This window comes from Plecotus auritus (genome assembly GCF_963455305.1).
Source record: "Plecotus auritus genome assembly, chromosome: 7".
Lineage (NCBI taxonomy): Eukaryota > Metazoa > Chordata > Mammalia > Chiroptera > Vespertilionidae > Plecotus > Plecotus auritus.
The window spans coordinates 145,375,846-145,396,418 of NC_137774.1; the positions used below are offsets into that span (position 1 = coordinate 145,375,846).

Consider the following 20,573-nt stretch of genomic DNA (forward strand, 5'->3'; position numbering starts at 1 on the left):
GCACAAAACGAGCACTCACAAAGTGGATATGAGCTGCAACTATATAACATAGTAAATGAATACAAATGTCAAATTAGAGTTGACCCCAACCTCCCCCCAAAACAAGATTCTGAAAAAAAGTTCAATTTTGTCCAAGACTTCATCAATGAGCTTGAAATAACTTATTTGGCAGATACTTGCTTAATATTTCTTACATGCATCATCCTAGCTTGCCACTTTGGAGTTCAATTAACATAAGGAAGCAAAGATTAACATGATAAAAAAAAAAAGATTGAAAAAGAAAAGCTCATACCCAAAAATACACAAAATTACATATAGAAAAAAAATTATGCAAACAGTGATCTTGCACACAAGCTCTGCCCAAGGCCAATGCCCTGCCACCATCACAGAACACAACTGCTCATCCAAGACAAATGAGAAAAAGGAAAGAAGATAGCTGACCTACACGAGTGGGCAAGAGTATCCATTCTAATTACACATCCTACCATCCTCTAAAAACTTTTGGCTATTTGGGTTTTCCTAGGTAATACGTGACAAACCTAAATTTCTCAGACCATGTCATATAAATCCACATACCAATACAATTGACCTTGATAAGGAAGCTTCTCAAACTCTTCTAAGAAAGTCCCTTTAACAGCAGAGATGCATGAAAATGTACCTTTGGGGAATCTGGGAGTGGCCCAAAGCAGCCACAAACACAAAACTGGGCTGTTTTTCAAATGGACACATTCTTTGTGGCATGGGGGTAGACGAAACCAGAGTAAAAGCAGTGCCTCCTCCTGGAAAGTTAGGAAAATAATTCCAAAGTAAAATAACCATGTCCTTCATCTATTTGTTCAACAAGCTTTTTCTGAGAGTCAGCTATGGCAAAGGGTTGCTTATAACTAGGAGCTGTAAATACAAAAGTAAACACAGAGACACACACAGACATACACACAAAATCTAATCAAAGAGACAATTAAAAAAATCACATAGGAAACTATGATTAGGGTTACAAAGGAGAGACCTCTTTGCCAGATTTCTCTGAGCCAATGTGATAATTAAGTCATGAACTAGGCAACAAAGAGCATTCCAAGCAGAAAAAAGAACACAGGCACAGGCAGCGAGCAGGGCAGCTTGAAGGCATCTGAAGGGAAAGGGAAAAAATGTGCAAGAGGCAGATGGAGGTCCAGGCCGGACCATGCCAGGCCTTGCACACCCATGACTTTAGTCCTCTAAGCAAAGGGGAAGCCACTGAAGGTTCTGCACAGGGAGAGTACAGGCAACATCATCCATCCTGGCTGCAATATGGATTTTAAGAGCTGATCCCTGCCTGCCCAAATTTTACGAGATGATTATTATACTCTTACAAATAACATGAAAGTCCACTCTTACTCACACGTGTGTACATACATAGAACGAGGAAATAAATGATTTTTAAAACACCTCTACAGTACATATTAGAAGTATAGAAAGGCCATTAACAGGCCTTGAACTGGATAGCTAGAAAAGAGTGTGGGGTGGGTAGTGAGGTCACATCAGCATAGCTTTCAAGAACTTATGAAATCACCCAAAAATAGAATTGGGGGGGAAAAATACACAACCAAGTTCAGTTCATAGTAAGCTCTAAAAATTTCACTTGAAACTGTTTTTCTGAATACTTTATTTGTAAATCTTTAAATCAGGCAGAAAGGGTTAGTCAACTCTTTTAATTGGTTCAAGGCAACAAAAGAAGGAAATGTAGATCACAATGAACAGTAATATGACTTGAGAAATTCAGTAAATATCTGCAACTGAGTGTTTTGTATCTAATCCCATCTTCTACTTGCCCATGATAAATGTTCAGGGAAACCCAGACACTAAACCCCAAGTGACTAGATTAATCTACAACCTGTCCATTCTATTCCTGAATGTCACAAAACTGATCTTAGCTAAGCCCCTTTCCACTTTAAGAAGACTACCAGTAGTTCGAGAGTTCCAAGTGAAGACAAAATTCATCAATCACTAAAGTCAAAAAACAAGGGGGGCGTTAGGACACAAAGACCATAACATACTTCGTTGGATAATACATGTTCTGTTTAGTTGCACTAGATCAGGCATCAATGATAATCCTATATAATAAAGAGCTAATACGCTAATGGTTGTCACGCCGTAATGACTGATAAGCAGGAGGCTGTGTGTGCAACGAGGCACGCGAGGGTGGCCACGCAAGAAGGTGGGAGGCCGGGCGCCTCCTCGCAGAGGCGGGGGGGTGAGGCGCCTCCTCACATGGCTGGGCCTCTAGTCATAAATAAACATAAACTGATTAACCTTGGATAGGGAAATTTAATGTTTTAATGATGAGATTGATTTTTTAAAAACAATATTTCCATTCTGATTATAAAATAAATAACGATTGTAGGGTTTTTGGAAAATATAGAAAACTAGAGGCCTGATGCACGAAATTCGTGCAAGTGTAAGCCCTCGCAGCCCCGCGGCCCCATCCCCTGCCCAATGGTCATTCCGGAAGGTCATTCCATCATCTGGTCTAATTAGCATATTAACTCTTTATTATATAGGATAATATTAAATTAGGTAAAACTAGACCACTGCATAATGATATTTCCCCTTTGTGTAATTATTTAGAATTCAAGTACTTTCATGTATTCTCATGTGAGTTTCTTCACAGCCTCATGATAGAGGTGACAGAGGTATAATTATTCCCATTTTATAAGGACTCAAGGCAACCAAGAGCCAGTTAAGTGGCCTGACTACGAGTACACAGGTAGTAAGACAAGACCCAACAAAGGAGACTCTACTTTCCTGATGGGTCAGGCATCTTCTCCAAAGCTCATGGCCATGTGATTAGCAAATGATATACTCACCGAAGTGGCTAACTGCAAATACCTAAAATGAGCAGTACCTATGAACATCAATCTAAGGCAAACAATGTACAAATAGAATTGTATCATTAATACAAACATGTTTTAAAAATTAACAATAAATAACAAAAATGTATTTAAATTATTAAAAATAAATGGGGGAACATGGGGATGGGGAGTGTAATGGGACACATCACAAACCGATGGATAATACGAATCTTTAATTAACTGCTTCCTTTTTTTGTGAACAAGAACCTAGACAGAAATATACTTCCTATCTGAAAGAGATTGAGTGGAGCCACTTGATGAAGACCAGAGATAAGCCACCTCCTTTCAGTCTCAAACAAATCCTCCTTTCCTCCCTTCCTCTCTCCCTCTCACTCTAGCTCTCTCCCTACACACAGGCTGAAGTGTGTGTGAATGCAAACACAGAGTATAATTTTAAACAAGAAAAAAAAAACAAGATATAAACCATATACAGGGTGTCCCCCAAAAATGTATATACACTTTAATAGCTGATAGCTCAATTCTGAAAATGAAATGTATTTTAATAAAAACTGCCTAATTATTCAAAGTGTGTGTATACATTTTTGGGGGGATACCCCATAGTTTATCATCTGAACTGGAATACTTCTAAGAGTAAAAGAGGTGACTATTCACAGTTATGTCAGAAAAAGAGACATACAACAAGACTGACTAGGCAAATGGGAGTAAGTGGGCACCTAATACCTGAATAACCCATCCCTCTCATGAACCAATCATTGGAATACAGCCTTATTGTTAAATTACTGTTCAAAAAACTGATTGGGCCCTAGCCAGTTTGCCTCAGTGGTTAGAGCATCAGCCCACAGATTGAAGGGTTGTGGGTTTGATTCCAGTCAAGGGCATGTACTTCGGTTGCAGGATCAATCCCAGCCCGTCAGGCCACATGGGGGAGACAACTAATCAATGTGTATCTCTCACATCAATATTCCCCTCTCTCTCTCTCCCTTCCACTCTCTCTATAATATCAATGGAAAAAAATATCACTGGGTGAGAATTAACAATAACAAAAAAAAAAAAAAACAAACACTGATCGGTATATCTATTTTATGCAAAACTGAGTCTTAAGCAAAGTCAACCGCAAGGGAAAATCATCAGCATTTTGTAGACCAGTTTAATAAACCATTCCTATTAATTAGCCACTGTCTTTTCACAATGTGCAAGATCTGTGTGGTATTTTGAAATTACATGTGCTTTGCAAATCATCTGGGGGGAAAAAGTTTAAAAACCATTAATTAAATTTATTTTTGCCAGTTTCTTTAAAAAGTGAAATATCCAATAAAAGGAAAAGCAATCTCTTAATCCCTCAAAGACATTCATAATTCAAAGTTATTTTCTTGGGTAACCCAAAAGTACTGTTGTTCTACACAGAATGTCCAAATTATTTTTTTAGAAGTTGGAATTATCTAATTTAAAATAAAAATTTGTTTTCATCCCTAGCCAGGTGGATTCCTGGTCAGGGCACATCCAGCTGGCGGGTTCCATTCTCAGTCAGGATGCATGTGGAAGAGAACTGATTGATGTCTTTCCTTCCCTCCTTGCCTCCTTGCCTCCCTCGTTCCCTCCCTCTTTCCCTTTCTCTCCCTCTAAAATCAACAGGAACATATCTTCGGGCAAGGATTAAAAAAAAAAATTTGTTTTCAGGGCAACTTTTTCAGCTGATGCTGTTAGCAAGTTAACAAGCTTGAAGAAAAAAATCCCTCTATAGGGATTGCTTTGAGTAATATACTAGTAGACATATTAATTATGTTAATTCTTCCAATCCATGAACAGGGTATATGCTTCCACTTGTTTGTATCTTCCTCTATTTCCTTCTTCAATGTCCTATAGTTTTCCAAGTACAGATATCTTATTTTGTTGTTGTTGTTGTTGCAAAGAAAAATGGGATTCATTTTTCTTTCTGAGAGTTCATTATTGGTGTAGTAAAATGTTAATTTTGTATCCTGCTACTTTGCCAAATTCATTTATTAAATCTACAATATCATGTTATCTGTGAATAATGACAGTTTTATTTCCTTCTTTCCAATTTGGATGCCTTTTACTTTTTCTTGTCTGATTGGTATGGCTAGAACTTCCAATAGTATGTTGAATAAGAGTGGTGAAAGCAGACATCCCTGTCTTGTTCCTATTAAGGGACACACTGTTAGTTTTTGCCTATTGAGTATGATGTAGACTGTAGGTTTGTCATAATGCCTTTATTATGTTGATCCCTCTATTCCCATTTTGCTGGGAATTTTTATTAAAAATGGGTGCTGATTTTGTAGAATGCTTTTTCTGCATCTACTGATATGATCATGTGATTTTTACCCTTCATTTTATTAGTGATGTATCACATTTATTGATTTGTGAATATTGTACCAGCCTTGCAACCCCAGAATAAATCCCACTTGATCATAGCAAATGATCATTTTAATGTATTGATGAATCCAATTTGTTAATATTTTGTTGAGATTTTAGCATCCATGTTCATCAGGTATAAAAACAGTATGGAGTTTCCCCAAAAAATTAAATAGGAACTGCCATTTGACTCAGTGATCCCACTTCTGGGAATATATCATAAGGATCCCAAAACACCAATAAGAAAGAATATATGTACCCCTATGTTCACAGCAACATTATTTATAATAGCTAAGGTCTGAAAACAGCCCAAGTGCCCATCAGTAGATGAGTGGATAAAAAAAGCTATGGTACATTTACACAATGGAATAGTATGCAACTGTAAAAAAAAGATCTATTACCCTTTGAGACAACATGGAGGGACCTGGAGAGTATTGTGCTAAGTGGAATAAGCCAATCAAAGAAAGACAGATATCACATGATCTCATGTATATGTGGAATCTAACAAACAAAATAAACTGACAAAAAAAAAATAGATCCAGAGACATGGATGCATGGAACAGAATTGACAGATCTCAGAGGAAAAGGGGGTGGAGGGCGGGCAGGAAGAGATTAACCAAATAACTTATATGCATATATACATAGCCCATGGACACAGACAGCAGTGTGGTGAAGGCCTGGGGTGGGGTGGGGGCTGGATGGAGGTGGGTAAAGAGGGACAGGGGAATGGGGGATATCTGTTAACATTGTCAACCATCTATATAAAAAAGCTTAAGTGACCGTTATGGCGAAATGACCAGAACAACCAGTCGCTATGATGTGCACTGACCACCAAGGGGCAGACGCTCAACGCAGGAGCTTTCCCTGGTGGTCAGTGCGCTCCCATAGGGGGAGTGCCACTCAGCCAGAAGCTGGGCTCATGGCTGGCGAGCACAGTGGCGGTAGCGGGAGTCTCTCCTGCCTCAGTGGCACCACTAAGGAGCAGCGAACAGGCAAGTGGACATCCCCTGAGGGGTTCCGGACTGCAATCTTACAAAAAAATTTAATTTTCTGATTTCTCATTAAAGACTATCCCTCATTTCCTCCAATTTTTACATTAAAGATTAGTTCCACATTTGTACTCTCAAGTTAGAAAAAGCCATGATCAGGCAGTCAAGTGTCAGTCTCTGCAACAACTCCTTGGTCTACCTACTTTCACTAGGTGAAAACCAGATTACCTAAATGTACCTGGTTTACTATATCTTTTTTAAAAACAATATGATGGTTGTAGATTTCTCAAGTAAGGGTTCTTGAAAGAGTCAGGATATATAGATTTTTCTAGATTTATTAAATAAGGCTTCTTGAAGAGTTGTCAAAACTCAATTATAAATAATTAAAAAGGCAAAACCAAAAAGGAGAAAACTAGCTGCTCCAAAATTGTAAAGGATCAAAGATGGAAACATCACTTTAAGAAGTGAATTTTTAGCCCTGGCTGGTTTGGCTAAATGCATAGAGCGTCGGCCTGCAGACTGAGGGGTCCCAGGTTCAATTACGACCAAGAGAACATGCCTGGGTTGCCGGCTCAATCCCCAGTAGGGGGCATGCAGAAGGCAGCCATCAATGATTCTCTCTCATCATTGATGTTTCTATCTCTCTCTCCCTCTTCCTTCCTCTCTAAAATCAATAAAATATTTTTTTAAAGAATCTTTGTAACAAAAAGTAGTGAATTTTTAAAATTAGCCTTTTAGAGATACAATAGTCAATACATCCCTAATACTACCATAAAATAGACTGTCATACAGTGAACTTTCACAGATTACATTCTGAACTGTCACTATCATTAACAGAAAGAATGGAGGGAGGGGGAATAAGTAAAAATATAAGTTTTTATATAATGACATTAAAAAAGCAGCACAATGAAACACAAATTCCTGAACTGAAAAAGGGGGAGGAAAGGAACCCTCTGTATTTAAACATAGCCACTTAAATTTGTGCCTTCTTGAGTTTAACCCTCCACCACTTAGCCCATCACTACCACATTCCTTCTCATAACCCAAACACACACAGACACACAGTTTAAAAAATACAAAGCATATCATTATGTGTCAAAAAATGAATTTCACAAATGTCTCATGATTTATCAAAAGCAAAAGACAACCCACTGCTAAGCTATGAGCTAATAATACCAATTCAGACCCAATACATACACTGAAATTTGAATAAACTCAGTCACTGATCTGATATCTCCGATTTTTTTCCTAACAAATATTATAAACTCTGCAAACAAACTATAATAAATGAGCATGAAAAATCATGGATGAAACTTAAATTACTGTTAATATAAGAATGTTTAAAAAACCTGTCCATTTTAAAATAAAAGTACTTTGCCATAAATTGTTAAAATAAAGTTTTTACAAAACTGTTTTTCCCACCACAGAAGTCCTTTTTGAAAGCAAAAATGCAATACTATGCAGTACTTTGTAATTTCCTGCTATTTATGAAACAGCTTAGACAAAATGCTTTTTTAATAAGTTGCTCAGAGAGATCCATGAAAACTCCAAAGAAACTGCTCTGACAAGTTCCAATAAGGAATGTCATTTGAGCAATGTGCTCATACTCTAAACAGCACTAATCAAACTACCTTCTGGGCTTTGGTTTTAATCAAGCTTGTTAGTTAAGCTGGAGCTGACATCTTTTACATGACTCACCTAAATAAAATCTACATGAAATTAAGGATCTAAAAGATTGTCACTTACCTATTACCATCCAGATTACAATGTTCTATGCATCATATTAAATTTTACACACACACACACCTATCTGCAGAAACATATATACATAGATTAATCGTCGTTTCTCCAAGCCACTTTTGGAATATCTACCATAACCTCTAACTGAGATACCATATGATATAATTACTACACTGTGATATAGTTCAATATACTTGACACTCAATCAATATTCTTTCCCCAAGACATTCTGATTATTTCCTAAATTTTTGTTTTTACCTTAAGTAATAAAATATTCTTGGATCAGTAACAGCAAACTGGCTGTTATCCACAATGTAAGTTTCTCATTTTAAGATACAAAAATTTAAATAAACTCTGTAACATCTGCCTCCTATATGCTATTAGAACAGCAACTCACCTTTCACTAATCCCTCACCTTACATTTTTTGAAAAATTTTCTTTTCAGTTACAGTTGACATTCAGTATTATATCAGTTTTGGGTGTCAGCGTAGTGGTTACACATTTATGTAACTTACAAAGTGATTCCCCTGATACTTCCCACCTGACACCATACAGAGTTATTACAGTATTATTGACTATATTCCTTAGGCTGTACTTTATATCCTCGTGATTATTTTTTAAGTGCCAATTTGTACTTCTTAATCCCCTCACCTTTTTCACCTAACCTCCCAACTCCCCTCCCATCTGGTAACTATCAAAATGTTCTCTGTATTTAAAAGTTTGTTTCTCGTGTATTTTAATCTTTCAATTCCACAGATAACTTAAATCATACAGTATTTGTCCTTCTCTGACTTATTTAACTGAGCATAACACCCTCTAGATCCATCCATGTTGTTGCAAATGGTAAGATTCCATTTCTTATGGCTGAGTAATATTCCATTGTATATATGTAGAACATCTTTATCCAATGGTGTATCAATGGACACTTAAATTGCTTCATATCTTGGCTATTATAAATAGTGCTGCAATTGAACACAAGGGTGTACATATCTTTGGATAAATACTCAGAAGTGGGATTTCTGGGTCATATGATAGTTCAACTTTTAATTATTTGAAGAACCTCCATACTGTTTTTCATAATTACTACACCAATTTGCAATCTTACCAACAGAGTACAATGGTTCCCTTTTCTCTACATCCTCACCAACACTTATTGTTTCCTGATTTATTGACGATAGCCATTCTGACAGTTGTGAGATGATATCTCACTGTGGTTTTAATTTGCATTTCTCTAATTAGCAATGCTGAGCATCTTTTATATCTATTGGCCATCTGTAAGTCCTCTTTGGAGAAATGTCTATCCGGGTCTTCTTCTCACTTTTTAATCGTATTGTGTTTTTTTCACCTTATACTTTCTTATTTCACAAAAGTGAATTCAGCAGAATTCACCCAATAGTTACGTTAAAGACATAGTGGGGGGGGGGGGATCAATTTGATTCTATTTCTAATTATTTTGACCAATTATTTTGTGCTATCTTAAGAAGGGCATCAGATCAACTCACTAACTGAATGTTCTCCTGCCACCCAACAGATCGAAGTACATTACATCACTATTCATTGAATAAGCGAACAATTATCACCCCTATTTCTTCTATTCATATTTAGTGTAGTCGACAGCACACCAAAAATCAGCCCTAACCTACACTCAGCTTTTCTGTGCACCGCTATGGAAAAAATACAGATACTGTTATTCTTACCAAAGTCCCTTCCAAAGATACAGATTCACAATGTGACATTCTTTTTACTTCTTTCCAAAATTACTCAAGAACAAATACAACATATTTTTTCTTTGTGAGTACAATTGATAATCAAGTGTACACGTGCATCCAAAGTTTGAAACCCAATTTGCAAATACAACCCACATAAATACTGGCTCTAGGGTATATAAAATCTAGACCCAAATACTGATATTTCAACCAAAACCTAGCTGCTTCCTACAAGAATAGTGGGCTTTTTTATTCCTACAGATCCCTACAGCAGTAACTAAACCTAAACACAGACAACTTTGTTAGCAAAGGGAACACTGAAAACTGCATAAAAATAAATACATGTTTTGTTAAATGTCTGATGACACCTATAATTATATGAACCAATTCAAACTCCACACTTCAACAGCAATGGCAATTTTAAAGATGCCCAAGGCACATTAAATCAATCAGGGAAATTTCACATCTCTTGGTGCTGCCACAAAACCAAAATTATTGAGCTGGATGTAAGTCTGACCTGATAAGGCAATTCTTAAATCTTTCTCCCACCTAAAATAGCTATAGTAGTATAACTACTATCAAAAATGAGTCCCAAGCCCTAACCGGTTTGGCTCAGTGGATAGAGCGTCGGCCTGCAGATTGAAGGGTCCCAGGTTCGATTCCGGTCAAGAGCATGTACCTTGGTTGCGAGCACATCCACAGTAGCAGGTGTGCAGGAGGTGGCTCATCAATGTTTCTAACTCTCTATCCCTCTCCCTTCCTCTCTGTAAAAAATCAATAAAATATATTTTTTTTAAAAATGAATCCCACTATGTATACTTTCAACGTTTTTTTTAATGAATCCCTTCTTTAAAAAGCCGAAAGACAAATAAAAACATGCACATCCATTTAGAAAAAGTAGAGGTAAGTAGAATATCACACAGCACAGAATATATCTGAAAATTAGTCTGATACCTAAAAAATTAGGTTTTTGAAACTTGCCAGCAGTCCCACAATGCACTGGCCCTGTGCCATCATGGCCTGGTGCCAGCCTAATATGGAGCCAAGCTAAAAATAGAAGCCAAGCAGCAGAACACATAGGTCCTTGTGACCTCCGCTTTATTTCCCTAAATCAAGGGAGGTTGGAGGGGAGGGGACAATTACAGGGAAAGAAAGGAGTGGAGTACGTTCTCATCGTTGGTACTTCCTACCTCTTCCAATTTCTTGCCTTTTTCCCTACCACTCCCTCCTACTTCTCTCTCCTCCTACTCCATTCCCCCATTCCAAAAAAGGAAGGGAGAGAGTAAGGGCAGTAAGGGAAGGAAGAAAGGAAGGAGGGAGGGAGAGAAAGAAGGAGGGGAGAAGCTGAAGCTCTGAGGCTCCTCCATCTCCTGCCTTCAAGTCTCACTCGATTCCACCATCATCACAAAGCAGCCATTGGTCATTTCAGTCCTCAGCTTTACTGAAGGTCTGGAGAAAGTACAGAAAGTGTAAGACAAAAGTTACACAGGTGATAATTGGGGGAGGGAAGTAAGAGAAAACTAGTAATGATGGCAAGAGTACAAAATCTTAAGTGCTAAGAAAGCTTAAAGAATGCTAAAGAAACAGGACATTTTAAAAAGTCCTTACTCAAATACAACAATCAATTATAAATAAACTTCTGTTACCTGAATTTTAAAGGTTTATTTTATGACAAATACTTATAAAATTCATGACCACCATCTTTGTAGAAATAAATTCATATAAAGCAGTAGCAGGATGCAAAGGTTCAGCAGTAACAAATTCAGTATGCTACCTTTGGACTTCTGCAGGCCTTTACCAAAAACAATAGCAACACTAGAAGAGACTCCAGGCACTGCCCTTTACACTGAAATTATAAAATATCTATACTTCACATATAAAAATTCTGGTCACTGTCAGCAAATATTTAACAGGTACAACATGGTACATACAGCATTCTAAATTATAGTGGTGTAATTAAATTAAGTACAAAGATTTAAACCTTGCTTCTGTAGACTCATTCTACATGCTATATTTTTATGAATATTTTCTGTATAATACCTTCCAACATTATGGATCTGACATCAATTAACAATGAAAAATGCTTTAAGTAAACAGACTGTTAAATAAGCCAGGACCAGGCAATGAGTCACCTGAATTTTAAGCACATTAATTCACTAAATGAGCTTCCAATTTATGTGATCAGCTTATTCAGTTAGTATGAGTTTCAATGTACTGGCAGGTTCTACTACATCATTCCAATTAACATCTTCCCAATAAACTCTCTTTTTCAAAGAATTTAAATCGTTTTACCAGCAATAAGAAATAGTATAATTTTTAATCATAACATTTAAAAAGGTGCTTAAATGAGATATATTTCTTTAATATACTTTGAAAAATTATCTTCACTGCATATAAACCACAATTAGATCTAGCTTACATGTTATTCCTCTATTAAAAGTTAAAAATGTCTGATGGAAGATGCTCAGAATCACTCCACACAACCTTCCTCCAAAGCTGAAATTCATTCATAAAAGGAATTTATAATACAGGTTTTCAAGTCAAATGCACCTTAAAAATCATAGCTATGAATACAAGTTAAAATTCTGGCCACAGTGAAAGACACTCTAGAAAGTAGCAAGAGACTATAAAACCTAGAGATGAACCTTCTTTAGGTTTTATCTTATTTAATGACTAGAGGCCCAGTGCACGAATTCGTGCACAGGTGGGGTCCAGCTGGGCCGGCCCCAATCGGTGTGGATCAGGGCTGGGCTTGTCAGAAGGGGAAGACAGCGGGAGGTTGGCCAGCTGGCCCGCCCCAATCAGGACCGGATCAGGGCCGGGCTGGCTGGGGGGAGGGGCCGTGGGCGATTGGCCAGGGGGCCCTGCCCCTGATTGGGGTGGAGGGGGCCAATTGAGGGTGGGGTCAGCTGTGGGGAGGGGCTTTGGGTAGTGGGCCGGCAGGCCCTGCCCCCAATTGGTGTGTGTGTGTGGGGGGGGGGTGATCAGGGGCAAAGCTGGCTGGGGAGAAGGGCCACAGGCAATCGGGGTGGTGGGGGCTGATCAGGGGTGGGGCCGGCCATGGGGAGGGGCTGTGGAACGACAAGCCTCATCCCCAAATGGGGTGGAGAGGGCCAATCAGGGGCCAGCAGCCTGGGGGAGGGGCCATGGGTGGGCCAGCCGGCCCTGCCCGATTGGAGTTGGGGGAGCCCATCAGGGGCGGGGCTGGCCAGCTCTGCCCAATTGGGGTGGGAGGGGCCAATCTGGGGTGGGGCTGGGTGGGGGGAGGGGCTGCAGAAGGTTGGCCAGCTGGCCTCGCCCCCTATTGGGGTAGAGGGCGGGCCATCAGGGGCAGGGCCGGCTGGGGGAGGGGCTGCGGGATGATCAGGGTGGTGGGGGCCCATCGGGACAGAGCCAGCCAGGGGCAAGGGCCGCAGGGGGGTTGGCCGGCCAGCCCCACCCCCATATCAGGCCGGTATGCTGGCTACAGTGGGCATCATAGCGACCGGTCATTCTGGCCTTATGGTCGCTGGCTTTTTATATATATAGATGATGCATCACAGGTAGTACTAGTTAGACAGTAGAAGTACCAGTCAGACAAGGCTGTTTCTAGCTCCATAATTTACCAGCCTGTGTGACCTTGAGCAAAAGTTACTAGCGCTTTTTTCCTATGCTTCGGTTTCCTCATCAGATTAACACGAGAATAAAAGTGCTTCATACGTCTGTTAAGAAATATAGAGTGCTGCCCTAGCCAGTTTGGCTCAGTGGATAGAGCATCGGCCTGTGGACCAAAGGGCCCGGGGTTTGATTCCGGTCAAGGGCATGTACATGTACCTTGGTTGTAGGTTCCTCCCCAGCCCAAGCCCTGACAGATCTCGTTCAGGAAGCAACCAATCGATGTGTTTCTCTCACACTGATGTTTGTCTTTCCCTCTCTCTTTCACTTTCCCTAAAAATCAATGGGAAAATATCCTCAGGTGAGAATTAACAACAACAACAAAAATAAATAAGTAAATAAAACATTTAAAATTACTTAAAAAGAAATATACTCAAGGATAAACCAGTATGCCCTAGCCCAGTGGTCGGCAAACTGCAGCTCTGTTGACTAGTGAGTTTGCCGACCACTGAGATAGGGGCTTAATCACAAGGAACAACAACAGCCTGTAATTATTGGAATCGAGAGTCTAGGTCAGTGGTCGGCAAACTCATTAGTCAACAGAGCAGCAAACCGCGGCTCACGAGCCGCATATGGCTCGCGAGCCGCAGTTTGCCGACCACTGCCCTAGCCAGTTTGGCTCGGGATAGAGTGTGGGCCTGAAGGGTCCCAGGTTTGATTCCAGCCAAGGGTGCACATGCCCAGGTTGTGGGCTCGATCCCCAGTAGGGGACATGCAGGAGGCAGCCGATCAATGATTCTCTCTTATCATTGATGTTTCTATCTCTCTCTCTCTCCCTTCCTCTCTGAAATCAATAAAAGTATATCTTTTTTAAAAAAAGAAAAAATATATAAAGTACTTGGAACAGTATCTGGCACATGGTTAAGTATGATGAAAGTGTTAACTGCTATTATTAGTAATAGTAAACTAGAGGCCCGGTACACGGATTCATGCACCAGTGGGATCCCTTGGCCTGGCCTGTGCCTTCTTGCAATCCAGGACCCCTCGGGGGATGTTGGACTGCCGATTTCGGCCCAATCCCCGCAGGACAGCCCGAGGGACCCCACCATGCCCCAAGCCTTTAGTGTGCATGTAAGATCTTTGGTTAATCTCTTCCCGCTCTCCCCCTTCCTCTTCCCTCTAAGATTCATCAGTCTGTTTCATGTTTCCATGCCTGTGCATTGAGCATCTGGCCCCTGGTGGTCAGTGCACGTCATAGTGAACAGTCAAATGGTCGACGGTCACTTAGGCTTTTATATAGATGACTAGAGGCCTGATGCGCAAAATTCGTGCACGTGGGTAGGGGGTCCTTCAGCCTGACCTGCACTCTCTCCAATCTGGGAGCCCTAGGGGGATGTCCAACTGCCAGTTTAGGCCCGATCCCACAGGGATGTAAACTGGCAGTTGGACATCCCTCTCACAATCTGGGACCTCTGGCTCCTAACCACTCACCTGCCTGCCTGCCCTAAACACTCTGCTTGCTTTGCCTGCCTGATCCCCCTAACTGCCCTCCCCTGCTGGCCTGGTAGTCCCTATTAACTTTTTTTTTAATCTTATCCCCTTCACACACAATTGCATTTGACTTCCTTATTGCTTCTCCCTCTCACACAATTTTTCTCTCTCCTTTATATAACACTTTTTCCTACTAACTCATCATTTATAAACATTTCTTTCCTCCTTTTTTCCTATTTCTGTTCCATCATCCTTCTTCCCTATCTTTCTCCTCCCGCCTCCTTGCCTCCCCACATTCCTTCTTTCCTTTATCTTTACCCCTGCCCTCCCTTCCCTTTTCCTTCCTTCCCACCTTAATTTTTTTCTTCACTTCCTCCCTCGGACTTGCTTTGCTCCCTCCATTTCTTCCTTCTTCCCATTCTCCTTTTTTTTTTTTTTTTAAATATATTTTTTTTTTTTATTGATATTTTACAGAGAGGAAGGAAGAGGGATAGAGAGCTAGAAACATCGATGAGAGAGAAACATCGATCAGCTGCCTCCTGCACACCTCCCGCTGGGGATGTGCCCGCAACTAATGTACATGCCCTTGACCGGAATCGAACCCGGGACCCCCCAGTCCGCAGGCCAACGCTCTATCCACTGAGCCAAACCGGTTTTGGCACCCATTCTCCTTTTAAGCTCTACCGGCTCCCCTTTTAAACTTTTCTTCCCTCCCTCTTTCTTTCTCATCCTACCTTTCCCATACATTCTTCTCTACTTCCACTGTTTTAATATCTATCTACCTGCCTAATTATTCACTATCATTTATCTTTTTTCTTTTCTGACTCCTACTTTTAAAATCTGTTCCCATTACACAACTATACTTGGTTTTCATTATAGCTCTTACAGTCACTCATACATCCTCTTTTCCTTCTTTAACTCTGCTCTCTACTGACTCCTCCTTCCCTTCTTAAAGCTTCCATTGTGGGGAGGGGGAGTGTTAACCCCCAGCCCAGGCCAGGTGTTCAGCATCCCCCCCTTCCCCAGCCTCCCCGCCGCTGTCCCACTCCCATTCCGTGCCTGGGACGCCTGGCCCAGCGAGGGTGGCTGAGGTTCACGCAGCCCGGGCACTGCTGCCCCGAAGCAGGAGCGCCTCTGCCCAGGCGGCCTTGGACCGTCCTCCACTCCATTCTGAACCCGTGGGTGCCTCACCAACGGCCGCCACCGCCCTCCTCCCACGTCTGGGTGGGGCTCCCCGCTCTGCGCCACCTGTGCCCCCCCCCAACCCCCGTGGTCACCACCTCCTCCTGCATGCAGCCCCACGTTTCCTTTCCTTTTCCATTCCTACATCTTTTTTTTGTTCCCTTTCTGTATTTCTGTTTCTCCTCTCGGCCTGTCTGCATGCAGGCTTGCCTTCCTCTCCCTGTCCTTTCCTATCCCCTCCTATCATATCCTATCCTACCCGGGGCCTTGCAGCTGCCTGAGAAGAGGGCGGGGACGCAGCCTGCTGATCCAGTCGTGATGTGACGCTGTAACAGACAATTTGCATATTCCTCTATTCTATATATAGATATTGTTGCAGTAGCATGAGGAGGCTCAGGTAAATCATGTTCAGCTCAGTGAAGAAAAGCCCCAAATAAAAGAGGACTTTAAAATTAGAGATGTTACTAAGTTTTGAGGCCACATCAATTATGTGAATAAAGTGTATCTAGGGGTTATGTGTATACCATTTACTGGTGATGAAGGTGGAGGGACTGACAACAACATTGAAAAATGTACAAAAACAGGTCAAATACAGACACTACTGGGTAAGTTTTCATAAACATACTAAATTGAGCAGTCAAATAAAGGACTAAACTTTCAGTAAATTCTTTATTACATGGGTGTATGCATACTTTAGTCACACAGCTATAATATTCATATAGTTAGCAATCATAACTAACTTTTCCTTAATTTTAATCTCACTTTCGAACAGCTCTACAATTTCCAAAAATGTATACAAATGTTTTACACTACCATGTATTTAGTATGCTAGAATAATTGCTTAACTGAAGCTATTAGAATGTGGCCTAAAATTAAAATGCTGTGTAGAAATATTTTTATAACATTCAAAAAAACATTAGCCAAATAATCTCTGCAACCATTCAGTCAATTTACATTCAAGAATATTATTCCTCTGCCTTGGTCGATGTTGCTCAGTGGTTAGAGCATCTGCCCAGGCACTTAAGGGTCTCGGGGATTCGATTCCAGTCAAGGGCACATACCTGGGTTGCAGGTTCGATTCCCCAGCTGGAGTTGGGTGCATGCAGGAGGCAACCAACCAATGAGTCTTTCAAGGGGGGAAAATATCCTTGGGTGAGGAGATTAACAAACAACAACAAAATATTGTTCCCATTTCTAAGATTTTTCTGAGATTTACCAAACATTCCCAGCAAATTAAGAGGCAGCCAAGCTGTGGGAAAAAAAAGACACAAAATTTAACTTTTTAAATTACTCAATATGTCTATACCTCAGATTTCTCATCAGCAAAATGGAAAAAGCTGGAATTGATGTCATCTTTTCATCGCTAAAACCTACATAGCTCTATCCTATATAATAAAGAAGGAATATGCAAATTGACCCTCACACCCTTGCAACAAGATGGCCACCCCCATGTGGTGAAAGATGGGCAGTTAGGGGCAACCAGGCCAGCAGGGGAGGGCAGTTGGGGGCAATCAGGCCTGCAGGCGAGAGCAGAGTTAGGGGTTACCAGGCCGGCAGGGGAGGGCAGTTGGGGGCAATCAGGCTGGTAGGGGAGCAGTTAGACCTTGATCAGGCTGGCAGGGGAGTGGTTAGGGAGTGATCAGGCTGGCAGGCAGGCGAGCAGTTGGAGCCAGCAGTCACGGATTGTGAGAGGGATGTCCGACTGACGGTTTAGGCCCAGACATCCTCCGAGGGGTCCCAGACTGGAGAGGGTGCAAGCTGGGCTGAGGGACACCCCCCCACCCAGTGCACTAACTTCGTGCACCGGGCCTCTAGTAAGTTGATAACAGCTATCATGCAAGATATTGTATAAAAACAGCTTCTCATCTGTTAGCATATTTTATTTTAAGAAGAAATGGAACAGTGTATCTATACACAGAGGTCACTGAAATACACTTAAGTAACCATAATCAAGTGACACCTGGATTCATTTGTCTCCTTTTCTGCTCACTTTTGATCAACTCAGTTACAAATACATAAATAAATATATGTAAATATACACTGAGTGGCCAGATTATTATGATCTCTGAATGCATAATAATCTGACCACTCAGTGTATATCCTATATAATAAAAGGCTAATATGCAAATTGTCCCCTTGACCAGGAGTTTGACCAGCAGGCAGGCCGGCCAAACGCCCATGTCCCCTCTCCCTGGCCAGGCTGGCCGGACCCCACCAAGGCACAAATTCATGCACCGGGTCTCTGAGTGGCCAGATTATTATGCATTCAGAGATCATAATAATCTGGCCACTCAGTGTATGTTAGGTGACTCAAAACTAATTCTCACATAAGATTTCTACAAATATAAAACTGCATACCCTTAGTAACAGAGTTCATTTACTATCAGCTGAAAGGCAATCTTTAAGTTCAAAATGAAAAGCAGATTTTGCACTGCATTCTCTCCAAAGCCTGCTTTAGCTACCTATTATTTTTAAAGAATTGAAAACCATGTACAAAGTGTATTCTCAGCAGAACACAGGCACTGAAAGCAAAAAGATACTCAGATTTTTTTAAACAAACATATCCAACACACTTTTTATTTATCTAAAAAAAATTTTTTTTGAGGCTGGCTAGGATTGAGAGCAAGAGTCATTTATCGCCCTGACCAGTTTGGCTCAGTGGATAGAGCGTCGGCCTGCAGACTCAAGGGTCCCAGGTTCGATTCCGGTCAAGGGCATGTACCTTGGTTGTGGGCACATCCCCAGTGGGGAGTGTGCAGGAGGCAGCTGATCAATGTTTCTCTCTCATCGATGTTTCTAACTCTCTATCCCTCTCCCTTCCTCTCTGTAAAAAATCAATAAAAATATTTAAAAAAAAAAAAAAGAGTCATTTATCATGGGACAAGACTATGTAAAGTAACATTTTTCTCCAAATTATCACTTGATACTAATTTCTCAGAGATGGATAGTATTCCCATCCATTTAAAGGAGGAAACAGCTCATGTTTTCTAATTTATAGTAATCCCTAAACATTAAGTTAGCTATCTCAAAAAGTTAATAAGCTAAGAAAATTAAGTTAGGTTTTTTTACTGTGAGAAAGTACTGTTCTTAAAATTGTATCGTAGTTATTTGAAAGATGACTAAAAATGTTTTTTGTAGGTTCCATGTAGTTTATTATATTACCACCTAAAAAATAATGGCCTATATTCTGCTTTGTTTCTAAGATGTTTATACTTACTTGTAATCTGCTTTCTTTTCTAGGATATTTTTCCTCAAATATAACAGTTGAGGGTCAACAGCAGTTCAAGTTTAATGACTGCCCTATAAAAATTTCTAATGCAACATGAGTTTATCATATGTATAGGTAAGTAAGCTTCTTAAAGACAACAAATTCATTTTGCATCATTGAAGAAAATTAATTTTCTAAAAATATAAAGCATGCAAGCATGTGGAAATTGTATAGATCCAATCGTATAATTTTTTTTTTAAGAATAGGTTACTAATTTTTAGAGAGAGAAGGGAGCGAGAAAAAAAACATCAATGTGAGAGTGCAAATAGTCTGCCTCCTGCATCCCCGCCCCCTTATGGAGAATGAAGCATGCAACCCAAGCCAGGAATTGGACCAGGAATCAAATTGGCAACCACCTGGTGCACAGAACAACGCCCAACCAACTGAGGTACACCAGGCAGGGCCAATTGTGTAATTTTTCAAAGGAATAGCTTTCTTAAAAGAAAGCATCAGTCATTCCTCCACTGCCATCCTGTTCACTGAACATATTACTAGCTGAAATCATACATTAATTGAACTCTCTTAATATGAGTGTGAGCAGAAAAAATATGCTTGTCTGTGTCTTTCCAAATGAAACATTTGGAGTTAGAATTGAAAGCAATTGATTATCCATTGTGAAAAGAAAAAAGGCCCAGGATAAACATCTTAAAAACCGGCCAGGACATACTCAAGACAATAATAACCTGGCTTGCTCAATTAATTACAGTAATTCTATGAAAGCACACATTCCACAGGCATCCTAATGTTTTTAAAAGGAAAGGCATCAAATTCTCATATCTGCAAAGAGATGAAATTCAATGCAAAGCTGGGAGAAACAAACAATAGGAATGGCCTTTTCTTTTACAATCCAAGGATGTACTCAGAATACAAGAGTGTGACAAGAAATTAAAAGATTGAAGAAGAGTAGAAATGTTTTCTTAATCCACATCTGCAATTCTACCTTCCAGTATTGCTGAAATCTTACATAGCTACAAAAAGGATTGTCTCCTGAATACTTTAGATTTGAACCAATACTAACCATCAGAGAACTAAGTATTATAACAAATCCCAAGATTTGTTCACCTAAAATTGAAAACCTAACTTTCCTCAGAACAATGCTGAGCACATATGAGGAACTCACTTTCAAAACCCAATTTGTAAGGAAATCACATCTCAATTCACATAGGAAATAAAAAATACATATGCACCTAGTTCCAAATTTTCTTTTAAGTACTTTTTCATTAATCAAAAGGCAAAAAAGTATAATATCTGATTCAAAATTGTTCTATATTAATTACTTTAGTCTTGAAAATGCATTCAATAAAATGTATCATCATCAATAAGTAAAACACCCAATTCTAAAAGTAATTTAGAATCACATCTTTATATAATCATCTCCGGTCTG

At 40.1% G+C, this 20,573-nt stretch overlaps 1 protein-coding gene across 1 annotated transcript in view; it reads right to left on the bottom strand.

Moving 5' to 3' along the window:
* Positions 1-20,573, bottom strand: part of ZSWIM6 (zinc finger SWIM-type containing 6) — a gene marked incomplete at its 3' end in the record, with an annotated part of 198,959 nt that overhangs the window by 173,261 nt on the left and 5,125 nt on the right. The window lies entirely within an intron of this gene.